This window comes from Eubalaena glacialis, chromosome 1 (genome assembly GCF_028564815.1).
Source record: "Eubalaena glacialis isolate mEubGla1 chromosome 1, mEubGla1.1.hap2.+ XY, whole genome shotgun sequence".
Taxonomy (NCBI): Eukaryota; Metazoa; Chordata; class Mammalia; order Artiodactyla; family Balaenidae; genus Eubalaena; species Eubalaena glacialis.
Window position 1 is genome coordinate 226,159,994 of NC_083716.1, and position 24,697 is coordinate 226,184,690.

Sequence of the window (24,697 nt, forward strand, 5' to 3'; positions counted from 1 at the left end):
TGTGTTGAACACGTGCCAACACCATGCTAAGCACATTACATGCACTACCTCATTTAACCCTCATTAAAACTGTAAGATGTAGATACTATTATTATCCTCATTTGATTGGTAAGGAAACTGGGTCCCAGCAAAGTTAAGTACCTTGCTCTGAGTTAATCAGCAAGAAGTTTCCAGAGGTGGGCTTTGATTCTGGAGCCCACTTTTTAAATTGCTCTTCAACATCACCTCATGGGGAGACAGCACAAATACAGACACAGGCACCAATGAGGCTGGATTCACCCACTTCTAAAGTCAATATGATATTGACCATCTTTGTAACTAGAAGGTAGTCCTTGAAGCTCTCCCTGCCCTATCCAATACCAAGAGCCTCTGTAACAATTTTAAAAATGAGCAGGAAGGGCCAAACAATCTGTACTTATAGAAATCAAAATAAGAGAAATAAATATTCAACTGAAGATAATAATGACGTTAGCACTGAATCACTCTGAGTCACTACTATTAAACATATCGCAGCAGTGACATCAAGATGGGTAGAGAAAGTATTAAGCGAAGTTTATTGGACTGGAAACTTTTTGCTAGCAGAGAAAGATCATCTAAAGCCATCTATGCAGTTTAGCTAGATCCAACATGGGCCCATATCGCTTCTCATATAAATGGGAGCAAGGAGGAACTTGAACTTGGGAAAAATTTGCATGGATAGCTCTACTCAGGGTCTGTAACATTATTGAGAGGGAAGGCCATTACTTCCTTTGAGGTGATAACTAAAACAGGGCCTGTATTGGTAGGGAAGTCCCTGTACCTAACAGAAATGGGGTAGGAGGTAGGGAGGAGGATGGCAAGAAAAGAGAGGAAGAAGGTACAGCTGCTACCTGCTGGGCTTGCTTTCTTATTGCAAATGCATAGAATTTTACCTTTCTTCCTTTCTTTGCTTCTTTCACGTATTCATTCAGTAAGTATTTACTGAATATCTACTATGTGCCAGGTACTGTGTCAAGAGATGAGGATACCACCAAGAGCAGAACAGAAAAGTTCCTACCCTCATGGGGCACACCTTCTAACAGAGGGAGATGGACAACTAAACAGGATGAATTCTATCCGAGCCCGATGCGTTAAAGCACAAGTAGCACAAAGAGCTACGGGAAAATAAAATAACCTTGTCTAACGGTCAGGGAACCCTTGGGGAAGTGACATTCAAGATAGGATCTGAAAGATGAAGAGGATCAGCCAAAGGGAAACAGGGAAAGGAAAGGGTAGAGCTAAGTAAGAATGACCAGGCAGAGGGAACGATGGACAGGAAAGCCACAGGAAGGAAAGGCTATGGCATCTTCTGCAAACTGACGACAGCACATATGGCTGGTTGACTGCAGAGGAAGAGTGGGGAGAAATGGCACAGGAGAGATGGCAGAGGCAAACAGAAGGAGGGTCTTGTAAGCCAGGGTAAGGAGCTTGGACTTTAGTCTAAGGGAAAGGGGAATAAAGAAGCCCAAGAATGGAGTAACACGTGCAGTAGATGACAATAGTGGCCTCCATCACCGTAGCAGTGAGGATGGAGAGAAGTTGGAGGAGTCGAAGCTATTTAAGTAGTAGAACCAATGGGACTTGGTTAGCTGTGGGTGTGAGAGGGAGAGAAGGGTCAAGGATAATTCCCAAGAGTGGTAGCAAATTTTCTGAGCCAGGGAACCCAGAAAGAGTAGGAGATAAACCACCAAAGAGGAGGGGGCAGTCATGGCGGTGGCACCAGGCTTGGAGACTCAACCAGGTCATCCTTCAAGATCCTCTGGAATGTAGAGACTGTTCTCCAGCAGAGGCTTAGAACAGAGTTAAGCGAGAAGAACCTTTCTAAATCACTGGCTCTGGGGCTTCCCTGGTGGTGCAGTGGTTAAGAATCCGCCTGCCAAAGCAGGGGACACGGGTTCGAGCCCTGGTCCGGGAAGATCCCACATGCCGCGGAGCAACTAAGCCCGTGCGCCACAACTACTGAGCCTGCGCTCTAGAGCCCGTGAGCCACAACTACTGAGCCCACGTGCTGCAACTACTGAAGCCCACGCGCTGCAACTACTGAAGCCCACGCGCCTAGAGCCCGTGCTCCGCACCAAGAGAAGCCACCGCAATGAGAAGCCCGCGCACCGCAACTAGAGAAAGCCCGCGTGCAGCAACAAAGACCCAACACAGCCAAAAATAAATAAATAAAATAAATAAAATTTTAAAAATAAATAAATAAATAAATAAATCACTGGCTCTAATCCCATGCTTTTAAATAAAGAAACTGAGCCACAGAGATGGGAAATGACTCACCAAGACCACAAAGGAAGTAAGATCAGATGTAGTATCCAGTCCATGTCCACCAACCTACAGTGCTTCTCATGAAGCAAGAGTCAAACTCTTTACCCCTTCCCATCACCTCCCTAGAGCCAATCTGTACAACCTGGAGAGAAAGACAGCATTAGTTATATCCTGTGCTGCTTATCTATTTCTTTTTAAATTTTGGATTCACTAAAGAAGAACATTTCAAAATGTCTCAGAAAAAAAGAAATAATACTATGTCGATTGGGAGTGTCTCAGTATTTCGCAATAATGAACCACTTTCCAGTAATAAACCATGTAATCAGCAATGCTTCTATGCAGGGTCCCAATTAATGTTATTTTAACATGTAAAAAAAATTCATAGTGATTTTTGCTAGATTGTTATAGCCATTTCACAGGTTTTCAAAATAAGGACAAATAAAAGTATTTTCTTATAAAACACAATGTAAAAATTACTAACAGTCTTTTGCCTTTTTGATTCCCAGTAATGAATCCCATTTTTAAAAAATAATTTCCAAAATCATAAATTACATTCTTAAGCAGTATGTGAACTATGTTAAAGAATAGTAGCTCTTACACAATTTTAACCAAAAAACCACACAAATCCCAAATGCAGCAAAGACAAGCTGTTTTCCTCTATTGAACCTCAGTGTCAAGTAAATTAAGAGTTTCATCAATGGTTTCAAAAAGGAGCATTTTTTGAAGTGTTTAGTCCTCTCCACCATCCACAGTTCTCAAAAGAAATATCTTTCTGCAATATAGATAATCCAGAAATATTTTTGAACAATTAAGCATTTTTTTATAGATGAAACTGCAATAAATAAGCATCTACATCCTTGGCTATATAAACCAGTATATGCTAGAACCAAAGTAAGATGGTTTTCCAGTTATGGCAATCTACTTAATTGTGTTAAAGTCTGAACATTTCCATCAATCAAAATTTCTGTATTGGCTGATAGTTCAGACCAACCTTTTTCTATGACTGCTTGAACCCTGTTTAGGGTAACTTTAAACTGCAATGATGTTATCAAATGCAAATAAACACACATCAGCAGGCAAGTTTTTTCTTCATGTAAATCACTGGTACTCAGTGAAGACAATCCACCCCAACTCCAAGATCTATCCTCAAACAGGTCATAAATTCACTTATCAGTCTTCCTCTTTTAGAAAGCTAAAGCTTTATTCAAAGTTGAATGCAACCAGTTAATTTTTTAAATTTATATCCAAGTGATCAAGAGGCACCAAAATGGCACGCAAAAATTAGAGACTGTTAGTAACGTTTATAATGCCCCAATTTCATGGTGCAAGTTTAGTGTCACTAAATGTTACTGCTCAGCATTCCACATGTAAGTGCTTTCACTTCATGCAACAATTCATTGGTTTTACCCTAATAGCATGGCATCTAGCGTGAGGGTAAAAGTGACAGGTCAGACTCAAAGAAAATTGTTCTTAAGAAGTCCCAGGATGGCAGGTCACTGACTATCTGGTTTGAAAATTCGGTATCCAAAGAATACTTAATAATGAGTACAGTTTTCCTGACCTTTGAAAGGTGGAATGGACAGTACAAATGTGGAGTGTAAGGATGTCTATTCAAACTTAAGTAGAATGTTCATTTTGACCCAACCTACCCTGCATCTCCCCTTTTCCATAGGCTGAATAATGGCCCTTTAACAAAAAACAATGTGTGATGAGAGTCAGGTAAAGCTAGATGTGGAGAACCTCCCAACTGACGCCTAGGTTCATGCCCCTAAATTTAGGTCCCACCCATGACTCTAGCATGACACAGCAGCCAGTGGCTGAGCACACATCCCAAACCCAAATTAGTGGCTGCAAATCTATGCTGCCAACACGGAGGTGGAACCACTAATTATCTCCACAATGCACTCTCAAGTGAGCACGCGTGCTTTGCCAATGCCATAATCACCTTTCTTCCAGTTTTCCAGTCCCTGATTCCAAACTAGGGGAGGTTGGAAAAGACAAGACTCTTCCGGATCAAATGAAAGGAAGGGGAGTTTCTAAAGTAAGGATATTAATGGTAAAATTTACAAATTGCGTTTGTATGTATGTCCATCTTGAATACTGAATCTTAGGTAAAGTCTTAATTTTGTAGCAGTGTTGTAGGGAATGGGCACTTTGTTTCTAGTAAGTTGAAAACCACCTTAAACTAACAGCTAAAATTATACAGGCGTTAAGCTCATACATGTACAAGTCAAGTAAAATGAACCTGTGAGAAAACATTCCTGGAGAAACAAGTGAAGTAAGAATCTGCCTCTGAATGGCCAGCAAAGAAAAGGCCAACGTTGAACAGAAGCCTTTAAATCCATCAGTGGGCATAGGAAGTAGGAAATAGTGACCATTACAGCTTTAACATATGTTGATGTACAATTTTCCAAAATACTTCTGAAGATTGTGCCTTTATATTTACAATATATGGTGCTACACTTCTGGTGTCTAGACAAAATTATTTAGTCTCAGAGTTTATTCCGCTTGGTAAGTGACCCATTGGATACTTTAGATGTGTATTTAATACCATTCCAAATTACTTTAACAAATATATGCTTAATACCTCGTTGTCATTCAGAGCCACATCTAACTTCTTATACTTCTAAAAAAAAGTACTTTGGTTTCTCACAGGCTGTTCCTCGACCTATTTTGCTTTGAAGTCTCAGAGAGGGTTTTCTTTTCCCCTTTTGCTTTACTTGTTTTACCCAAGTAGTATACATAATTGAGTTACAATTTTTTTCAGAACTTTTGCAAACGATGGTGAATCTGAGGTTAAATTTGAATACTTTCTGTGCCTTCACTAGTCTGAGTATACCAGAAACCTCCATTTCTAACACTGATCAAGTACAGAATCAAATGTTACAGGAGAGTTGGTGGTACTAAGTAAAGGTTTTAACAAATGAGAGACAGAGAAAGAATGTCAAACTTTTAACTTCTAGAAAAACAAAAATAAAGACAAACTTGAGTACAAACACTAGAAAAACTGCATAGCTCTCTAGCAGGTATGCTTGCCAAGTTAAAAAGAAACCAGACAGGTTCCAACTGAGTGGATGCTTTCACTTTTGAAAGTGCCAAACCCAAATAACCCCTCCTGGTAATCACGCCAGTAAATGCAAAATGCACGTCTTGTGAAATTCATGGTCATATTTCAGTTTTTGGTATAAGGGAAGAATTATTTTTATATCATTTTAGCTGTATATATTTTCATATCATTTAGCTGATTGTTTTTATATAATTTTATGTCCTTCAGCTGTATTTTATATCATTTTAGCTGCATATCATTTTATATCATTTTAGATTCCCCTTTTTTCTTTTCTTATTTTTGGAAGTTAACTTTATACTTTCACTATTCAGAATATATGTAAATACTTATATATAGCTATATAATATATATATGCTGAGATATTGTTCATGTTTACTTTTTATAGTATTTGAAGAAAAAAGTAATAGTATAAACAACATTGCAGTGGTTCTCCCGAGGCATCATTTCAGGTGGTTTTTATTTTCTTCTTCACATTTCTGGGGGTTTTCCCAAGTTTTCTATAATAATTATGTATTAGTCACAATTTAAAAAAAATTTAAGTTACAATTCCTAGGGAAATATAGAATCTAGTAGCTAATCCAACACAGGAAGGGAAGAACTGGGCTTTCTGGAATGCTGGATAGCTAGAGGCAGAGCTATTACTCAGGGACACCGGAGCAAGGACTCTGCCACACACCCCAGCCCATGCCCCAACACACTCCAGCCAAGAAAATATGGCTTTGCTGATGTTTGGCTTACATCAAGAAAGAGACTAATACTTGTAAGAATTTCCTTCATCAGAAGTGAAAAAATCGGTAACATAAATTCTTCCCAATGTCAAGATAAGGTCTGAGAACACAAGAAGGTGACATAGGTAGAAAGGGCTTCAAGAATTTGGAGAAGCCCATCTTGTCACCCTGTCTTCACCAGCAGCTGCTAACCAACATCATCCCTGAGGGCCCCGGGAAGCCAGGCTGAGGAGCATTGCTTCTGCTTCTCCCTGTGTAGCCCCATCCCTTTGGATGAGTTTTAAATTCTAGGCTAATTAATGGGGATTTAATGCTACACGGAAGGGGGATTTTTTTTTTTTTTTTTTTTTTTTTTTTTGGTCATTCCATAGGCCGCTGGAAGCATTACAGAAGGAAGGACTCTTTCCAATCACTTTTCATTTGAAAGTTGTATGATGTATAAGTTCTCATTTTAAATGACATCTTTTCATTAATGCAGACCTAAATAGGCCCCTACATTTTGATTCTTTGATGGCAAATCAACTAGAACGCACTAGAATCATGAACTAGGAAACAATGCAGCTAAATTTCCTTGGAAATATTCAACATTTTCTTTTCAATAAATTTTGACAGGCTGGAGAAGTTTTAGGAGAGCTCATTAGGAAGATCATAACAATTATTTCCACCATTGCCCCCTTACCATCTGTTCTTAATTCAGCAGCCAGATCGATTGTAGGTCAGAGCAGGTCATTCCCCTCCTCAAACCCTTCTCTCCAAGCAAGAGCCAAGTCTTACCATGACCTACACGAGGCTTTACTCCACATGCCCCGCTCTACCTCTGAGGTCATCATCTACTCCTGCCCTCTGCTCAATGCTCCCTTCCCCCAAATACCTGCTTGCCTCACTCCTTCACCTCCATCAAGTCTATTAAAAAATCTGCTTCTCAGTAAGGCCTACCCTGAACACTCCGTATAAAATGCGCCACTCTGCAGGGGACACGGGTTCGAGCCCTGGTCTGGGAAGATCCCACATGCCGCGGAGCAACGGGGCCCGTGAGCCACAACTACTGAGCCGGCGCGTCTGGAGCCTGTGCTCCACAACAAGAGAGGCCGCGATAGTGAGAGGCCCGCGCATCGCGATGAAGAGTGGCCCCCGCTTGCCACAGCTAGAGAAAGCCCTCGCACAGAAAAACGAAGACCCAACACAGCCATTAATTAATTAATTAATTAATTAATTAATTAATTTTTAAAAAATGCGCCACTCTCACTACCCTACCTCAACACTCCTACTACTTACTGAACCCCGCTCCATTACTTTTCACAGTATTTTTGACCTACTATTTTACTTATTATGTTGTTGCTACTCCATACCCTACAATGTAAGCTCCAGAGCCAATGATTTTGCCTTTTGTTCACTGTTGTTTCCCACTCTTCCAGAACAGTGCCCAGCACATAGTAGGTCCTCACGAAATACCTTCTGAATGAATGGATGAAGTTCTATGGCAGATCAACTCTTGTGTGAAGATGATAAAGCAACAATTTACTTAATAGTAGTTCCATAATACAAAAAAGAAAATATAATGTGTAAAATATAATTACTTAATTAACTTACAATAGAACTGTGAGAATTCAGAAGATTAACGTTTAGAATATTGATAGGTTTCGAATTATGTCTAAATCCATTGCTGCCTCACATTTTAATGGCAGATTTTGCCTGTGGGAGAGGAGATAAATTAATTTTTTCTGGAAATTGTTGATGTACTATCAGCATACAAGTATATTTGGTGTCAATCTCTGATGGATAATTCTAGGACAACATACTAAAAGCAACATGAAAACACTATGAATTTTCCCTCCTGTAAATGTCATTGTAAAAAAAAAGATGCAATGACCCATCATAGCAAAGTCAAAAAAAATCTCCCTTAGCCCATTTATTGGTAAGACTAACAATCATAAAGTAACTGCCATGGGGACTGAACATTTACTTGAACTCAGAACGAAGAAATGAGCATTTAACTTTTCCAACTGGCTACCAAATATCTGTTTTTCCAATACATTCAACATTATCCCCTCCTAGAAAATGAGACAGAGACAATAAACAATCAGAAAACAAATAATGGCCAAAAGAAAAGTCTTGACAACACAAAAGTAGACTAGGCTGTGCATCTGAGATGCACCTAGATTATGAGAATTCCCACTGTACAAAAGCAGAAAACAAGCCTCTACCTAAGGACACTTGAAACTGTAGGTAAGTATGAATTGAAATTTAAGAGTTTTCTTAAAGACATTATTAGAGGTAGCCATTTTACTTTTTTGTTTTTCTGGAAAACCTTAAGTTTTAATTTCCAAGCCACTAAATTCAGAATGGGGATCCAAGCCTTTGTCATCATCCATCCCCTTCTCTTCTCCTTATGATTTTTCTAGGTCCCCTTCAAGTCACAGAACAGCAGCAATGTCCACCAGCTGCAGAACTCAGCTATGAGTGAATAACTGATTCCATCAGCACTAGCATCAAGGGCTTCATAACAGTTTTCCCAATAATGCTTCTATCAATAATACTGAGAATGATGTAATAGAACACCTTCTAAAATCAAGAGGCCTTTACATCTTTGACCATGGCCCTTCTCAAGTCAGGGCTATTGACTGAGTCCACTAGCCTTCCTGTAGTTCATTCAAAATCAATCTTGGAGTTTTTTTGGTTTAGAAATTAGAAAAGAGCTATATGGATCAAGAGCAGAGAGCAAAATCTGTGTGAGCGATTTTTCTATGACTTTCAAAGCCTGTCGTTTAGAATTGATACCTAGAGATGGAGTACAGCATCTCCATGCGGTATATTCATGGGCCTTCATCTCCTACCTGAGCCCAAGAGCAAAAGAACAAATAGATTAAAATCTTGGGGAGAAGAATAAATAGTACAACAAATAACAGTAATTTATTACCATTATACATTATTCGGAATATCATTTGCTACCAGTCAGTTTCCATTTCTTAAGTTGGGGCAACTGAGGAACAGAGAGGTTAAGTAACTTGTCCAAAGTCACACAGCTATAGTTGATAGAACTGGGCTTGGAAGCCAGGCAGGTTGGCAGCAGATCCCCAACTCTGAATAATTTTTACCAACTACAGCCCTGTTTGGAGGACACAGCCTGGCTAAGCCCACTCTGACACAGCCCCTGCATGCCTCTTGTAAGCCATTTTCCAACATATGGACACTATGAGTGCCAATGTGTGGGACAGCAAAGACAGACAAATCAGCCTCGGAATCGGAGGTAACCCCACTGAATGATATTTAGAATCATGCATTACTCAGACGTCACAGAAAAAACCCAATGAGTCTGAAAGAGGCATTCTTTATGTGGCTATAAGCTTGTATCCCACTACCAGTTCAAGATCCTGGCATACACAATGAATCAATATATTTTTATAAATCCTTAAAATATTTTGCAAAAGGCAAAATGGAAGTGCACAGAATTTTATGAACACTGCATGTATTATCCTGTTAGGCATAAGGTTTGAAAAGGTGCCACAATACCTATAGCCTTGTTTGGGCACTTCTTTGTTTTGTCACATGCCAGTGGCTTTAGACTATGGAAGTGGCCTGGGCTTTGTGCCCCCTCTGCCTCCCAGGCTCTAACCCCCTGTGGCTCTCATTGCCAGGAAGACTGCGCTGGGCAAGTCAGAGAAAAATCACAGGGAAGAGACCACGGTGGACACAGCTGGCATCATTGAGTATCCCACCCTCTGTTCTTTGTTTCGTCCGTTAACAATGGTAAGCAGCTGTTCTCTGCCTTTCCTTTTCTGTTCTGCTCTGTTTAGTTCACAGCCTAGGAGCAGAGACCTTGCCCATCAGTACTGAGCTTAACAAAGAGGCAAAAATGACAAAGGGCTGGCCTTTCTGCTTCTCAGACATCACCTAATTCTGAAACTGAATCTGCTTGGAAGCTAACATTTAAACCATCCCTGGCCGCCCTCTAGGCCACAATAATCAGGGGCATGTGGCCAAGACAGGTTTTCTAATGACCCTACCAAATAGCACAAATAAAATTCTCACTGATCATGTAAACAGCCACCATTTGCAAAATATGTAGTCTCATGTTTCAAATATAGTTGTACTTCAGTCAAAACGAGGCTTGTACATTAAACAAAAAAATACTAAGACTGTATAAGAGATTTCAGGCTGACAATAACAAAGACCCAATTTTTTTTTTTTTTTTTAAAGAGCAATTCCCACCCTCCCCATCTTTGGGATCTTTTTTTTTTTTTTTTTTTTTTTTTTTTAATTTATGGCTGTGTTGGGTCTTCGTTTCTGTGCGAGGGCTTTCTCTAGTTGCGGCAAGTGGGGGCCACTCTTCATCGCGGTGCGCCGGCCTCTCATTATCACGGCCTCTCTTGTTACGGAGCACAGGCTCCAGACGCGCAGGCTCAGTAATTGTGGCTCACGGGCCTAGTTGCTCCGCGGCATGTGGGATCTTCCCAGACCAGGGCTCGAACCCGTGTCCCCTCCATTGGCAGGCAGATTCTCAACCACTGCGCCACCAGGGAAGCCCCCAATCTTTATTTTAAATGAATGTGATTTCGTTTTTGATTTGGACTTTTGGACTTTTAATTCATTCTACCAATAGGATAGATAAAGTTAGGAAAACAATACCATTGATTCTGAAAGTAAATATCAACGTTCTATAAACGACATTGGAAAACCTTTGAGAATCTTTTGCTATAAAACTAGGACATTCATTGGTTCTCCTTGCTTGGTAAATTTCAGCTGTGGCCTCCAGTGTAGGTCATATTTTCTTTGAGAGGAAGAGTCTGAAGGAACTCATTCTGGAAGAAACCATCCAGGGTTGATTTTGGATGTAATTCAAGGAAAGCAGAGACTGGGTTAAATTCTAGACAGACCCAAGTAATGATTCTTCAGGGTCTGACTCAACTCTCAGATAACAATCACTTTCCCTCCTAAGTTTATGAACTAACTTCAAATTCCTAAGGACTGTGGTAGAAACAAGCCTAAAATGAATATTGCATAGATTTGTGAAACCAACCTAACAGGTGAACCTTGTAAGAAAAACTAAGGCAATGGGTCCTAGTTGACTAAAATCTAAAATTTTTTAAATTCCACAGCAAATAATCCAAGCACATAAACCATTCTTATTTATACATTATTCTGCATTCCATAGAACACAATACTACTAGAATGAACTTTGTCATCAGCTAGGTTAATTGGTTAAATTAGGAATGTAAGTAATATATTCAATGATAAATCTCCAAGACAGATAGTAGATGATTATTTTTTCCATCCCCATGCCTTTGAAAAAACTATTTCAGCTGGTCACTTGTCAAAAGCGAATCAACAGATCAGATGGCCCTTTTTGCACAAAGCCAGGGTTCCAGGCATGAACACGCAGCATTGCTAAAAGAAGCAGGAAATGTAAGTAGTCACAAGCCATCACCATCAAGATAACCACCAGCAAGGAACAGATAGTGAGTGTTCATTTGAGGGCATGGATAGATGCACCATAATACCTACATTAATGACTGAGCTGTAAGGCTAGTAAATGGCAGAGAGGGATTCCAACACAGATCTGACTGTAAAGCCTGAGGTCTTCCCGTTATCCACACATCAGTCCTTCCCACAATCAAAGGCAATCTTCATACGTGCACAGTGTAGATGGGACTGCTTTACACTACATGAGTCTTTTGAGTCTGTGTTAAATAGATGCATAACACTAGGCTCAACAATACTGCAGACTATTCACAAATGACTACATGCAATCCCCATAACTTGGCCATTAAAATAAAACAGTCCATAGGCAGCGTGATTAGCCCTCTGCAGAAGACATGTTCCAATCAACACAACCACGGTGTGGTCAGAGGACGACGTGGCTGGAATGACAATCAGAAAGTGGCTCCAGGATCTACTCTACAGGGGCCTGTCTGAAGAAAGCTGTGTTAACAGCAGTGGTCTGCTTAGAGTCCTTGAAAAAGAGGACAGTTTGGAAGAATTTGTGAACACATCTCCAGGGGCAAAGGTGCCCCCATCTGGCCTCTGTGATTATCTGCTGTTGACTTCTCTACCTCAAGTGGAGACAGATGGCAACAGCTATGAGTTATATGACACTAGAGACATTGTCACCGGCCCACCAACTCTCACTACTCCGGTCCTAAGCCCCCCAAAAATCTTCTGGTCATCATCTAACTTCTCAGGGGGCCTTTCCTCCAGGAAGATGCGAATCTGCTGACCAACTAAAATGAATGCAGTGTTCCACACGACAATTATATTTATCAGTAAAAATGGCCCACTGTATGGCAGGCACAATGCTGGGTATGTTTATATGCATTATATTGTTTAATCCACATATCGAGGCAATGTACCAACATTAACGACAATAATAATAATAATAATAAATTAAGTTTCTGACACTTAAAAGACTTTCCCGGAGTCATCGAGCTATAGATGGCAGGGCTAAGTATTGAATTCAGGTAGCATTCTATAGCTTTACAAGAAATGTCCAAGTCCTAAGGATAATCTGGAAGAGAAAGGTAGACTTGTTGGTAGACTTCCTAAAAGTATATTTTGGATTTATGAGCATTGCTCTAAGGACAAAGTGCAGAAATTTTAGCAGATTTCCGAAAGGATTCTTATCCCAGAAAACTTTAAGAATCACCGGCTGCTTTGAAGAGGACATTATTTAATAGTCACAGATTTAAGCTTCAGTCATGGAGAAATAGTTTAAATATATTTTAATTGCCAACAAAGTAATTTCAGGGCAGTTACATGATAGTGAGTCTGGTCTTCTGCTCAAATCTCATTATATAACCCCTTTCTGGGCTCTCTCTATTCTTATAACGTGATGAGACTAAGGCTGGGCAGTAAATAAACGCGCACCAGCTAGAGTGCACCCGTTCTCTACCTGGCGGTCTCCGGCTCCCTACACAGCAGTAGCTCAGGGAACACCAGACCACACCCAGCACTGGCCTGGCCCATCTTGGGTTCATGGCAATCAGCCATGTGCAGGCTGAAGATGGACTTGACATCTTCAAGTCTGAAAACTTGTTTCTTTTTTCATTGGACCTGACAAATAGTATGACTTTTTTAAGGGAAGGATGAGACAGATATTTTGGGGTTACTTTTGCGGGAAATAACCATTCTTTACGTCATCCAGCAGAGAAACAGGCAATGAAAGAAAAGCACACTCTATTTTTCTCAATTCTTTCCCTTGCCTAACATTTTAAATACTTATTTAAAATTCAGAAATCTAACCTAATTTTAGCAATGTATAACTACAATATAAACTGTAAAGTCATTGGCACCCATAAATAAATATGGCAGTTGGCAGTAAAACTGATGTTTAATTATAAATCTTTCAAGGATGTTACCAAAAAAATACCACTCCAAGATGCTTTGGTCTATTACATCTCAATAAAACTGGGAAGAAAAAAGAAGCTTTGGAAAGAAAAGTTCTATTCTGTTTGTGATTATTTCACAGTCAATTAAAAAAGAATTTGTGCCTTTTTTTTTTTTTTGGTCACTTTTTCAAGGTCCAAAAAATTTTAGCTTCCATATCTAAGACTCTAGTACAGAATATAATTCTAAATTGGAAGCATATTATGGAAGCATTCATGTTGTAAATATTTGCTAAAAATATAATGATTATTGCAGTTAGTTATCTTAAATATTCTGTTCTTGAGCTCTTACTGATAAAACACAATTGTCCTCACTGGTTATAAAACGGAGCTCAGAAAAATGAGATTTAAAAGCTGACTTTGTTTAAAAGTCTTGACATAATTCTTGTTAGAAAGATTTAGTGGGGTCTTTAAAATATCAATGTTTTGATCCCAAAACTGACTTATGTGCAGCAGAGATGGCGCTAACGCAAATTTTATTGGCATAATGTTTGCTAAGCAGTTGCTCCAAAAATTACTTTCTATCATGATTTAAAAGGCATTTTTGATATTGATTTTACTAATAAATATGGATCAACATCAGTTAATCAGACAAGCCCATTATTACAAAGCAAGTCACTTTAAAAAGGTTTTTTCTCAGACCAAAAGTTATTTGTCTTACAATTGACATAGGATAAGTCTTTTTACAAATGCTTTACACAGGAGCAAGAGTTGAAGTTTTCACATTGGTCCATTATGTTTTAAAATATTTTATTCTTCAATAAGTTTAATAGTTTGAATTTTAACAAGCAATGACATATAGCTGCTCAATAAATAAATATATTTGGCCTGAATTTCCTTAAAAAAATGACCATGGGTGTAAACTAGACTTATTGCAGTGATCATTTCACAATATATACATATACTGAATCATTATGTTATATTAGTTACACCTGAAACTAATATAATGTTATATGTCAGTTACATCTCAAAAAAAAAATTTTAATAGCAATTTGCCATTGCCCCAACACCCAAGCTCATGATCAGCAGGTTCATCTCAATAAAGAGGAAAGAAAAAAGAAAAAATTATGAAAGATAGATTCAAGTTTTTCTGAGATATGGGTGTAGTTGTTCAACTTACCTACTATAAAAGAAAATGAACATAAAACTTTAAATTTCACTTTAAAATCTTTCTGAACAGAAAACAAAAAAGCCAGACCTTCCTGAACTGTCCTCCCAACAAATGACATGGAGAAAATCTCCTCTGGCATTCAACATCCTCCACCAAATGACTCCACTTTTTCTCGGGAACTAGGTTTCTGTGTGTGTATGTTTCCCAAACTGATTCCCAGATGCAGCCACGCCCACCTGCTTGCAGGCCCTGAAACGCGCCTTGTTAGAACCCATCTCACACCCCAGCTCCTCCTTCCTCTCCCATGCCCAAAATATACTCCTCACCCAACCAAGTCTATAACATCCTTTCAGAATCTCTCATAAAATTTACACTTCCCCATGTACCCTATCCCATCCCAGCTACTTCTCTATTTTTGACATTCTTGAAAGAAACGTGCAAGTTGTCCTATTTACGTTTTCCCTCCTTGTGGGATAAGAAGCCTAATTATTTCTGTCTCCTTTATATCTCTTAATAATCTCCAATTCCGGGTACAGACCACACAGTGGGTATTCAGTAAATGTGTACCTATAGCAAAATAATAATGCTGTGCTTCTTTTACACTTGACTTGATTGAAGCCAAAAGTGCACTTAATCCTGTGCCTAAACACACACACAGATGTGTGAGCAATGCAATGATTCGACGTAAAGTTACATGAGCTCTGTGGGTATGGCCTTCATGGTACCTGACAACCCCACCTGCAAGCTGCGCTTAAGAGGAGCCCAGCTCCTGATCAACAACAGCACAAGAACATACGGATCAAGAGTTTAGCAGCAGGCTTGCCCTGCTTCTGAATCGAACACATGCAGAAAATAACGTATATTGGGTTTGGAGAGGCATATGACTTTCTTGTAGCTGATTACAAACTGTGAGAGCCAGAAAGGATTTTTAAGATTCTCTCTCACCTCAAGTGACAGCTGAGGACTGGCCCCGGGAAGTCAGGTAACGTGGTAAATAAAGGTCATGGTTATTGGCATAGCTGGGTACAGGACCCGAATCCCCTTATCTTCCAGTCTAGCAATCCTTCCAAGCATCATGCTCTTCTGTCTTTCTAGTGATGTTTGTCTTAGGCTGCTATTAAAATAACCCTTCCTTTTCAAAACATTCATTAGCGTGATGGAGGAAGGTAACAGCAATTGTTTCTTAGAGATACACAAGGAAACTAGCCCACTCAGAGACAAAACACACATCCCTGAACACACCTGCAACTTCAGTAACATTGTTTCTTGGCTGCTAAGGAGGCAACCCATCTCCAAAACTATGCAGCTGAGTGAAGTGAGGCTCCTCCTGACTCTAGACAAGCCTAGAGCCTGTGCTCCGCAACAAGAGAAGCCACCGCAATGAGAAGCCCGGCACCGCAACAAAGAGTAGCCCCCACTCGCCGCAACTAGATAAAGCCCGTGTGCAGCAATGAAGACCCAACACAGCCAAAAATATAAATAAATAAATAAATAAAATAAAACTGATTAAGAAAACAAGGTGCATCTTTAAAAAAAAAAAAAGAAAGAAAGAAACCAGTTTGTCATGGTAGACCTTCAGCAGGCCCTCCTCCAGGACTTACATTTTCTTAACACCACCTTTCCGTGTTGTCTACTTATTAACCCCTTCCCACTCACATACATACCAGACACACACACCCTTTTCTGAAAAGCTGAAGGCAGGATCACCTGCTCTTCTGGGCTCAGCCCCACACCTGTCTCTCCCATGAGCCCCTCCCATGTCCTCCTGCACAGAATTCCTGCAGCAATTATGTAATCTGAACGACATACTTCACAGCTTAATTATCTACTCCCATACTCATCTAGGTTTGCTATGCATGTGAGAAATTTCTTCCCAACAACACAAGTTTCTTGTAATCAAGAAACAGATCTCATACTTGTGGGGTTTTCTTTTCTAATAACCTCCTTGGTTAAGAACACAAGGATTAACAAATGAAGAAGAAAAAAAAAACCCTGAAAAGTGATTCATGTACTATTTCTCCATCTACCATTTCATCTGGACAAGGTAATCAACTTAGGGTATATCAACAATACCTGCTGGTGGTTTAATTTTGTCTTAGAGTCAATATGTCCCTAATTAGGTTTTCTCCTGGAGTCTTTTGAGAGGCAGACTGGCCTGTGGTTCTGTTTCAAATCATTCAAGGAGGAAAAGGTCCTAGAAATAGGGAGCAGAAATTCCAAGCAATTTTCAATTCGCCTTTGAAGTCGAATGAAACCTTAATAACTTGGGACCTCCTTCATATTTCATAGTGATGCTTATTTGATCTTTCTTAATGTGTATTTTTTTGTGGCTGGGAACAACTTGCTATGATTACTATGCTAAACTCAGCGCCCTGCATCGTAATGATCACTTAAGCGTTTATTAAGAACCTTCCTTTTTCTTCCTATTGCAGTCTATACTCCACACTCATTAAAAATCTGTCCCCAGGGCCTTTATACCTTGAAAACCATGCCAACGGTTGTGCACAAAATTTAAGAGGTGGGAGATTGCACATCCATCACACTCTTTGAAAATTCAGGTTCAACCTGACAGACAGACCTGCCTTGTTATATAGTCAAGCCTCCTCTTTTCATCTTACTTTTTTACAAAGATTGTCAATGTAGACTAGATTTTCTGAATTCTTAAAGTATCCAAATCGTGAGGCCAAACAGACTTAGAAAGGTAGGACTCATACACAGGACACTTTGAATTGAGGACCTGACTTCTTACAAAGAAACTGGAGGCAAGCAGTTGTTTCAGAAATAAAAGGAAAACGTTCTATACACACTCTGAGTTTAGAATCACATTTTTTTAAATGTGATATTACAATAACCCTTATCTTCTCCCACCTCCCCAAAATCTGCAGTCTGTGATATTTTGTTTCTTTGTTTCATCCGTTCAAATAAATTTCTCATTAAAAAAAAAAAACTTAAGAACTATTTTTAAGTTTTTCATTTGCTTGTTCTTATTTCCCTTAAAAATGTCCTGGCTAACATTTAAGGAATGTATGCCAGGTGCCAGCCCCCGAGCTAAGGGTTGAACTGGATTGGCTCATTCAATCTTCAGGGAAATTTAGGAAGCGGGCCTGGTTACGAGAGCAAAAAGCAGAGCCTCCCAGATCACGGAGGCTGCACCCAGGAGCCCAGGGCCGTCTGCCTCACCACCACGTCACACCTGTATCCCACACCTGCCTTTGGAAATGAGCACAGGCAGGCTTCCTGAAATGCTGTAGGCATGTCACCTCCACAGGCAACGTGTGGCTCAACATTTACACAACAGAGATGTCTCCTCCAACAGCACTTCTGCCTCCCGAGGAAGTTCTGACACTTCTCTTAAAAGAAACAGTCATCTTCTTCAGGCCTCTTGTAGCCTCACCTGCATAATGAAAAGTTGCTGCCCTGATTTTTTTTTTTTTCAGGGAAGCCAAGAGAAGCTGTAGGTGGGCAGCAGACACTGAAACTGGGGGCTGAACTATTCAGTCACAATCTGAATCTGGTACCGGGCTTGATTGATCCTTCCTGACTCTTTCAGGGACAGGACTTCTCAATCTTGCTAGAATGTTCCACTGTCTACTGAACACAGTGAGGCCAACCCTAGTTCATCTGACAAGCATCTCTGTGCTTTCATGGTTCCGTCCTGTGAAGTGACTAGCAATATTATTTTACCTTTTTACCAAAAGTTTTCAGAGTCGCTGAAGTGAGAAAGATGGATCACATTTTTTTTCCCCTCAGCTAGTCTCGATTCTCATTCAAAAGCAAGGTACAGGGCTTCCCTGGTGGCACAGTGGTTGAGAGCCCGCCTGCCAATGCAGGGGACATGGGTTCGAGCCCTCGTCCGGGAAGATCCCACATGCCGCAGAGCAGCTGGGCCCGTGCGCCACAACTACTGAGCCCGCGTGCTACAACTACGGAAGCCCGCATGCCTAGAGCCCGTGCTCCGTAACAAGAGAAGCCACCGCAATGAGAAGCCCGCGCACCGCAACGAAGAGTAGCCCCCGCTCGCTGCAACTAGAGAAAGCCTGCGAACAGCAACAAAGACCCAGTGCAGCCAAAAATAAATAAAATAAATAAATTTATATATTAAAAAAAGCAAGGTACAAACAGGAGTCCTGGAAGCCTGACCAAGAGCCCAAGTTAAAGAGAATAGAAGAGAGAAAGCGTCTATGTGTGTACATGTATGTGTGTGTACATGCATGTGTGTGTACATGCATGTGGGTGTCTGTGTGTGTGTGTGTGTGTGTACGTATTTTAAGGAAACTTCTGCTTCCATCCCAATTCCAGACACATCCAGGCTTAAGAAGTTACAAAACATGGGGAAAAACAAAGCAGAGTTTTGCTGGAGAAGTAATATAAATGGGAACATTTTTTAAGTCATTTTTCATATAATTTAAAAGGTGCTACGTTCAAATACAAAAAAAACTGAGATGTCTAATAGAACACACAATAAAAAGTGACTCTTTTTACAACACCAGATGCTTAGAGCCCTTCCCAGAAACCATCACTGTCTCTAGCATACCCTTCTACAAGTTTTCTGTTTATTTGCAGGTATATCTGTGGTCATCATTTTACACAAATTTGTCTAAGCTGACAAATTATACCACACCTGACAATCAGGGCAGAGCCAGGAAGAGCTGGGGAAGCCATGGCATCCCGTGCCCCGAGCTCCGCTGGGACGTGGACAAAGGCAATGAAAGCAGCAGAAGCACTAACCCAAGGATCTAACCTGCAGCAAACGCGGGGAGACGGATACGGCCGAGAACTCCGCATCCAGGCAGAACTGGCTCAGGAAATGGCCAAGTACAGTCCGAGCCAGCCGGACGAACGGCCCCACGACCTCAGGACAAGAAGGGAAGGGGTGGCAGGGCCTGACATAGCCACCAGGATCAGCACTGCTCGGGTCCCCGTGCCACCTGCCTGGGAATCACCTACAACGTCCATGAAGTAAAAATGAGATGATGACGAACCAGTGCTTTATAGTATAATCCTCTTCTGTATGCTTGATACAAAACACATCTTAAGAAAGTTTAGAGAACTTCCCGCCAAGAACGTGGGCTCCAGGAGAGCAGGAGAGCTTCTGGCTTGTTCAATACAACCTCTGGAGCCTAGATCCAGGGCTGGCTTTTGTGGACACCAGAGCCCTGGGTTCACAAAGGGAGCACCCTTGATTTAATGCTCTGCTGCCATTGTCTTGAAATTCCCAATAAATTCTGAACGAGGGATCCTACATTTTCATTTTGCACTGGGCACCACAAATTATATAGCCAGTCCTGCCTGGAACACTGCTTGTCATAGGGCAGGTGTCCAATTTATTTGTCAAATGTACACATGAGTGAATTAATGGAAGTTGCCTGAAAACATGAGTCTACAGAACAAACTCAGCCTCCAGGCCAATTCTGGCCCTCCACCTGTTTTGGTAAATAAAGTTTTATTAAAACACAGTCACAGGGGCTTCCCTGGTGGCACAGTGGTTGAGAATCTGCCTGCCAATGCAGGGGACACGGTTTCGAGCCCTGGTCTGGGAAGATCCCACATGCCGTGGAGCAACTAGGCCCGTGAGCCACAACTACTGAGTCTGCGCGTCTGGAGCCTGTGCTCTGCAACAAGAGAGGCCGCGATAATGAGAGGCCCGCGCACCGCGATGAAGAGCGCCCCCGCTTGCCGCAACTAGAGAAAGCCCTCGCACAGAAACGAAGACCCAACACAGCCATAAATAAATAAATAAATAAATAAAGCTCAGCCCAGTGCTAAGTGGCCTCCGTTTATTTTAAAATAAATAAATGAATAAATAAATAAAACACAGCCACAGCCATTTGCATCTTGTCCGTGGCTGCTTTCACTCTACAAAAGAGGGGTTGAGTAATAGTGACAGAGACTGTAAGGCCCAGAAAGCCTAAAATATTTACAATCCGGCCCTTTACAGAAAAATGTTTCTGACACCTGCCTTAGAACATTGTCTCAAATTTCTCTTCCCAAATAATTAGAACTGCAGAAAAGGCAGGTAGCCTTGTGAGACCTGGAGGGTCAGCCTTAAGCAACTAGCCATAAACAAACTATTTCTTAGGTTTTTATCTTTAAAGTTTATGTGAATTTTGCCTCTTGGACCCAAATGCATTGATGTTTTAATGCAAAAAAAAAAGAAATTTTTTTTTTTAACCTATAATGAGCTGGATGAGTTGCTTTAATCCCTGGAGGTCCCCCCTTGACAAGGGTGAGTATACAAAGGCCAGAAGCACCACAGTTTGCAGACCGTGGCCTTAGTTCCTCCTCCTTAATAGACCCAGTGTAGAAGGAAGGCTCCAGTAGCATCTAAGTGGCCACTGAACCTTGCCACACACCCATCATTTCTTACCGGCCCAGAAGCCCTGCTAGAGAAGATCCAACAAGGACATTAAAAATGGAATCCTGCATGCCTATGTTCTTGACTGAATGTAATATAGGTCTATGCCCCATCGCACTGAGGGACTAACAAGTGGTTATATTATTTTTCCCCAGGCAGTTTTCAGAAACTATTTAGAGAGAGCTATTTCAGAACCCAGCTCTACCTGTTGGGAAGTGTTCAGACTTGGGACTTTGTGGGAGACTTTTTGAAGGCCAGCTTCCTCATAATGGTCAGTGGCATTTCATTTCTAACTGAAACAGTGTGCAGTACCCCCTTTCCACTGTAAAACTTCTTAATTTATCCCACGTTAGCAGCCATGCAAGAAGTACATTTTCTCTTATTAGTCAGAGTGCTGGCAAGACAGTTTAGTACACCCCTGAGAGGATTTTAGGGGTGTTTGCCTCTGATCTCTGCATACATTCTTTTACATCACAGGATCTGGAAAGGGAACTTCTCCTGGGTAAAGGGCTAGAAAACAAAGAATTCCATCAGAGAAAAACAAGATACGTGAGAAAGGGAGACTATAAGAGAGGCAAGGGGACTTTCCCCGGTGGCGCAGTGGATAAGACTCCACGCTCCCGATGCAGAGGGCCCAGGTTCAATCCCTGGCCAGGGAACTAGATCCCACATGCATGCCACAACTAAGAGTTCACATGCCACAACCAAGGAACCCACGTGCTGCAACTAAGGAGCCTGTGAGCTGCAACTAAGAGGCCCGTGAGCTGCAACTAAGGAGCCCACGTGCCGCAACTAAGACCCGGTGCAAACAAATAAATAAATAAATATTAAATAAATAAATAATTTAAATAAAATGGTGTAGCTGCTGTGGAAAACATTAAAAAAAGAGAGAGAGAGGCAAGGACAGGCCCCAGGAAAGAAGGAACACCCGTGAAATCTCAGCTCACTCGGAGAATCTCTGTACAGTAACAAGAAAATAAAATTGAAAGAATGATTCATAGAGATGTCAAGGAATGCTAATCTTTGGGGACTCATACAGGAACTTTCTTTATTTGTGTTAGGGGAAGGGGTGACTTTATCCATTATGTCTTCATCCGTAATAAAATAATTCATGGGACCCAAAAGGACAGACATTGGAAACAGTGGGGCAAATACACAATCTGCTGACCATTTCCTGCCAGCTGTTGTCAATAAAATACCACACAAAAATTGTAACCTGCTGACAGTATGTGTCACAGAAACCAGTAATGGGAACTCAGAAGTAACAACCCTGGGGAGGGGTAAACACAAGTCTCACTGGTGCTGTTGGGAGGCCCGTGGGAAGGGCCTGTTGCGGGTGAACCCTCTTGGGAGAACTGAACACCGCAGAGGGTCTCTTCCCAACCCCTCAACCCCACATTAAGTGCTGGCCAGCAGCCCAGACCACGTCTCAGTGGAGGACGGCGCTCGCTACCGCTGCCATAATAGGCTTCCTCACTCTCAAGCTGGAATTTAAACCACCAAAATAACAATACATACTAATCACAATTTACTTAAGCCTCAGACAATAAAATTGATATATTGGGTGTTGGAGAGGGGGTCACAGCAGGATCTCCAGGTTCAGAGTTAGATATCTCCACCCTCACCCTCTCGGCTTCTCACTGTTCCTATTTCTCTGTAATACAGTGAGATTATGATGAACATGGGAAATTTGGAATTACCCTATTTAGGAAAAGGAAGCACTCATGCTGTTTCTAACATAAATTCAGATAAAGAAATAACTTCACAGTTCAGCTTGGGAAGGTGAATTTACTGTATTGTATTGCAAATTTAAATAGAGAAACATTTTAGATACTTACTGATTCACTTAAAAATTATAATCAACCTATTACACATTATCAGAAACAACTCTTTAATGAACAGTAACAATATTTTCCAAAGCAAAAAAAAAATTAGTGAGAAGAGTGGCACTGTTTTACTTTTTGGCAAATTTCCTTAATGTCTGGCTCAATAGAAGACAGCTGGACTCTGCTACCGCTTTTGCATTCACTCTGTTGCACTCTCCCAGGTCACATTAGCCTTGAGAAAACTTCATGTACAGTCATGTAGGGATGAACGTGTAAAGGGCAAAGAATATCTCTGTGCTATTATGAAAATCGTTTTGGCCTTGTGGACCTCTAAAGTCTTGGGGACTCCTAAGTGTACCCAGACCACACTTTGAGAACCACTGCCTTATGAGTTGGGAACAGTTATTATCTCCATTTTACAAATGAGCAAACTGGCATAGAGAGGTCAAGTCATGGTCCAAGGACACATTGCTGGGACAGGTCAGAGCAGGTAAAATACAAAGAGCATGATACCCTCATTTGGTTGTTTGTTGCAAGAACTGACTGAGATCATGAAGGTAAAGAGTTGAGCATCCTCCTATCACAGGCACTCAATGACATCAATATTTCCCATTGGGCTAGATTTAGTAGAAAAGCTAGGGAAACTGCACATTTCTGATCAACTCATCATTTGACACCAGCAAGAAAAAATAAAATTCCACTGCAGGTGTTGTCCAGAGCATGGACCCTACACAAGCTCTCGGGATGGAAGATTTTTGCTACTCAGAAACTCCAGGGCCTTACTCCACCCTCCATTAGGCAAAAAATGTGGCGGGCTGTACACATGTCACCTTCTTCCTTGGGAAACCTGAGCAAGCCAGGAGAGCTGCTCCATTATTTACAGCCTCCTTTTTGCATCATGCTATATTTACAAGGAACCCTCAACAAACAACAATGGAGCCTCCAGTCTGTGCAGCCAAACCTCTCCGTGGAAAGCATCTGGGGTCTTCCCGTCCAGGGGCTCGGCACTCCACATCTCTCCTTGTCCATCAACTTTCATAACCCACAGGGCCCTCCTCCTCCTGCCTGTGGTGGGTATTCAAGCCCAGAGTGCAGGTCACTTCTGTTCCTCCTCTGAATGGGAAGTGAGCTCAGCTGGGGAAGTGGAACACGTGCAGTTCAGGCCACCGAACTCTCAAAACACTACCCTAAACAGAAGGCAAGAACAAGAGGTGCCTGAAGCTATTGCTTCCATCCAAGTGCAGGCAACCAGGATCTCTCACCTGGAGCACTGCAAACTGGCCTCCCTGTCTCCACTTCCACACCTCCTCACACACGTACCCCAGGCTACTCTCCACCAACAGCCAAAGCGATCTTTAAAAAGTATAGAAGGGATAAAGTTAGTTTTCATGCTTAAACCGCTCCCAAGGCTCCCCCACTCAGTGGAAATAAAATCCAAACTCCTTCACTTGGTTTATTAGGACCTGCCTCATCTGGCCCCTGCCTACCCTTCTCCCTACAAGCAAGGGTCCCTTCTCTCTGGCCTTTGCTCTCTCTGCTCCCACTGCCTGCAGAGCTCCCCTAGGACTTCCAACAGCTCAGAGGTCACCTCCTCAAGGAGGCCTTCACTGCCTGCCCGCTCTGCAGCTGCCGCCTCTCCATCCCTCCATCCGGTTGTACTTGGGACTTTAGAGCACTTACTCTAGGAAGTTATCTTCATTTTACTGGTATATTACTCATCTCCCTCCTTCCACATCGTCCTCCTAGAAGGTAAGCCGCCAATAGCAAGGGCTCCACCTGGTCCCCGCGACATCTCCAACCGCCTGGCACCGCGCCTGGCACAGACTAAGCGCTCAGCAAACGGTGGAATGAATGAAGCGGCAGTGCCCGAGAGTTCCAAGCTGGCGTCCCTAGCGCCCCGGGCGCATCCGCACCGTCCGGGCGCCGGGACTACAGGCGCGGGCGGGCC

At 41.6% G+C, this 24,697-nt stretch overlaps 1 protein-coding gene across 1 annotated transcript in view; it reads right to left on the reverse strand.

The window, feature by feature from the left end:
- Positions 1–24,697, reverse strand: part of AP1S3 (adaptor related protein complex 1 subunit sigma 3) — a 59,270-nt gene that overhangs the window by 34,300 nt on the left and 273 nt on the right. The window lies entirely within an intron of this gene.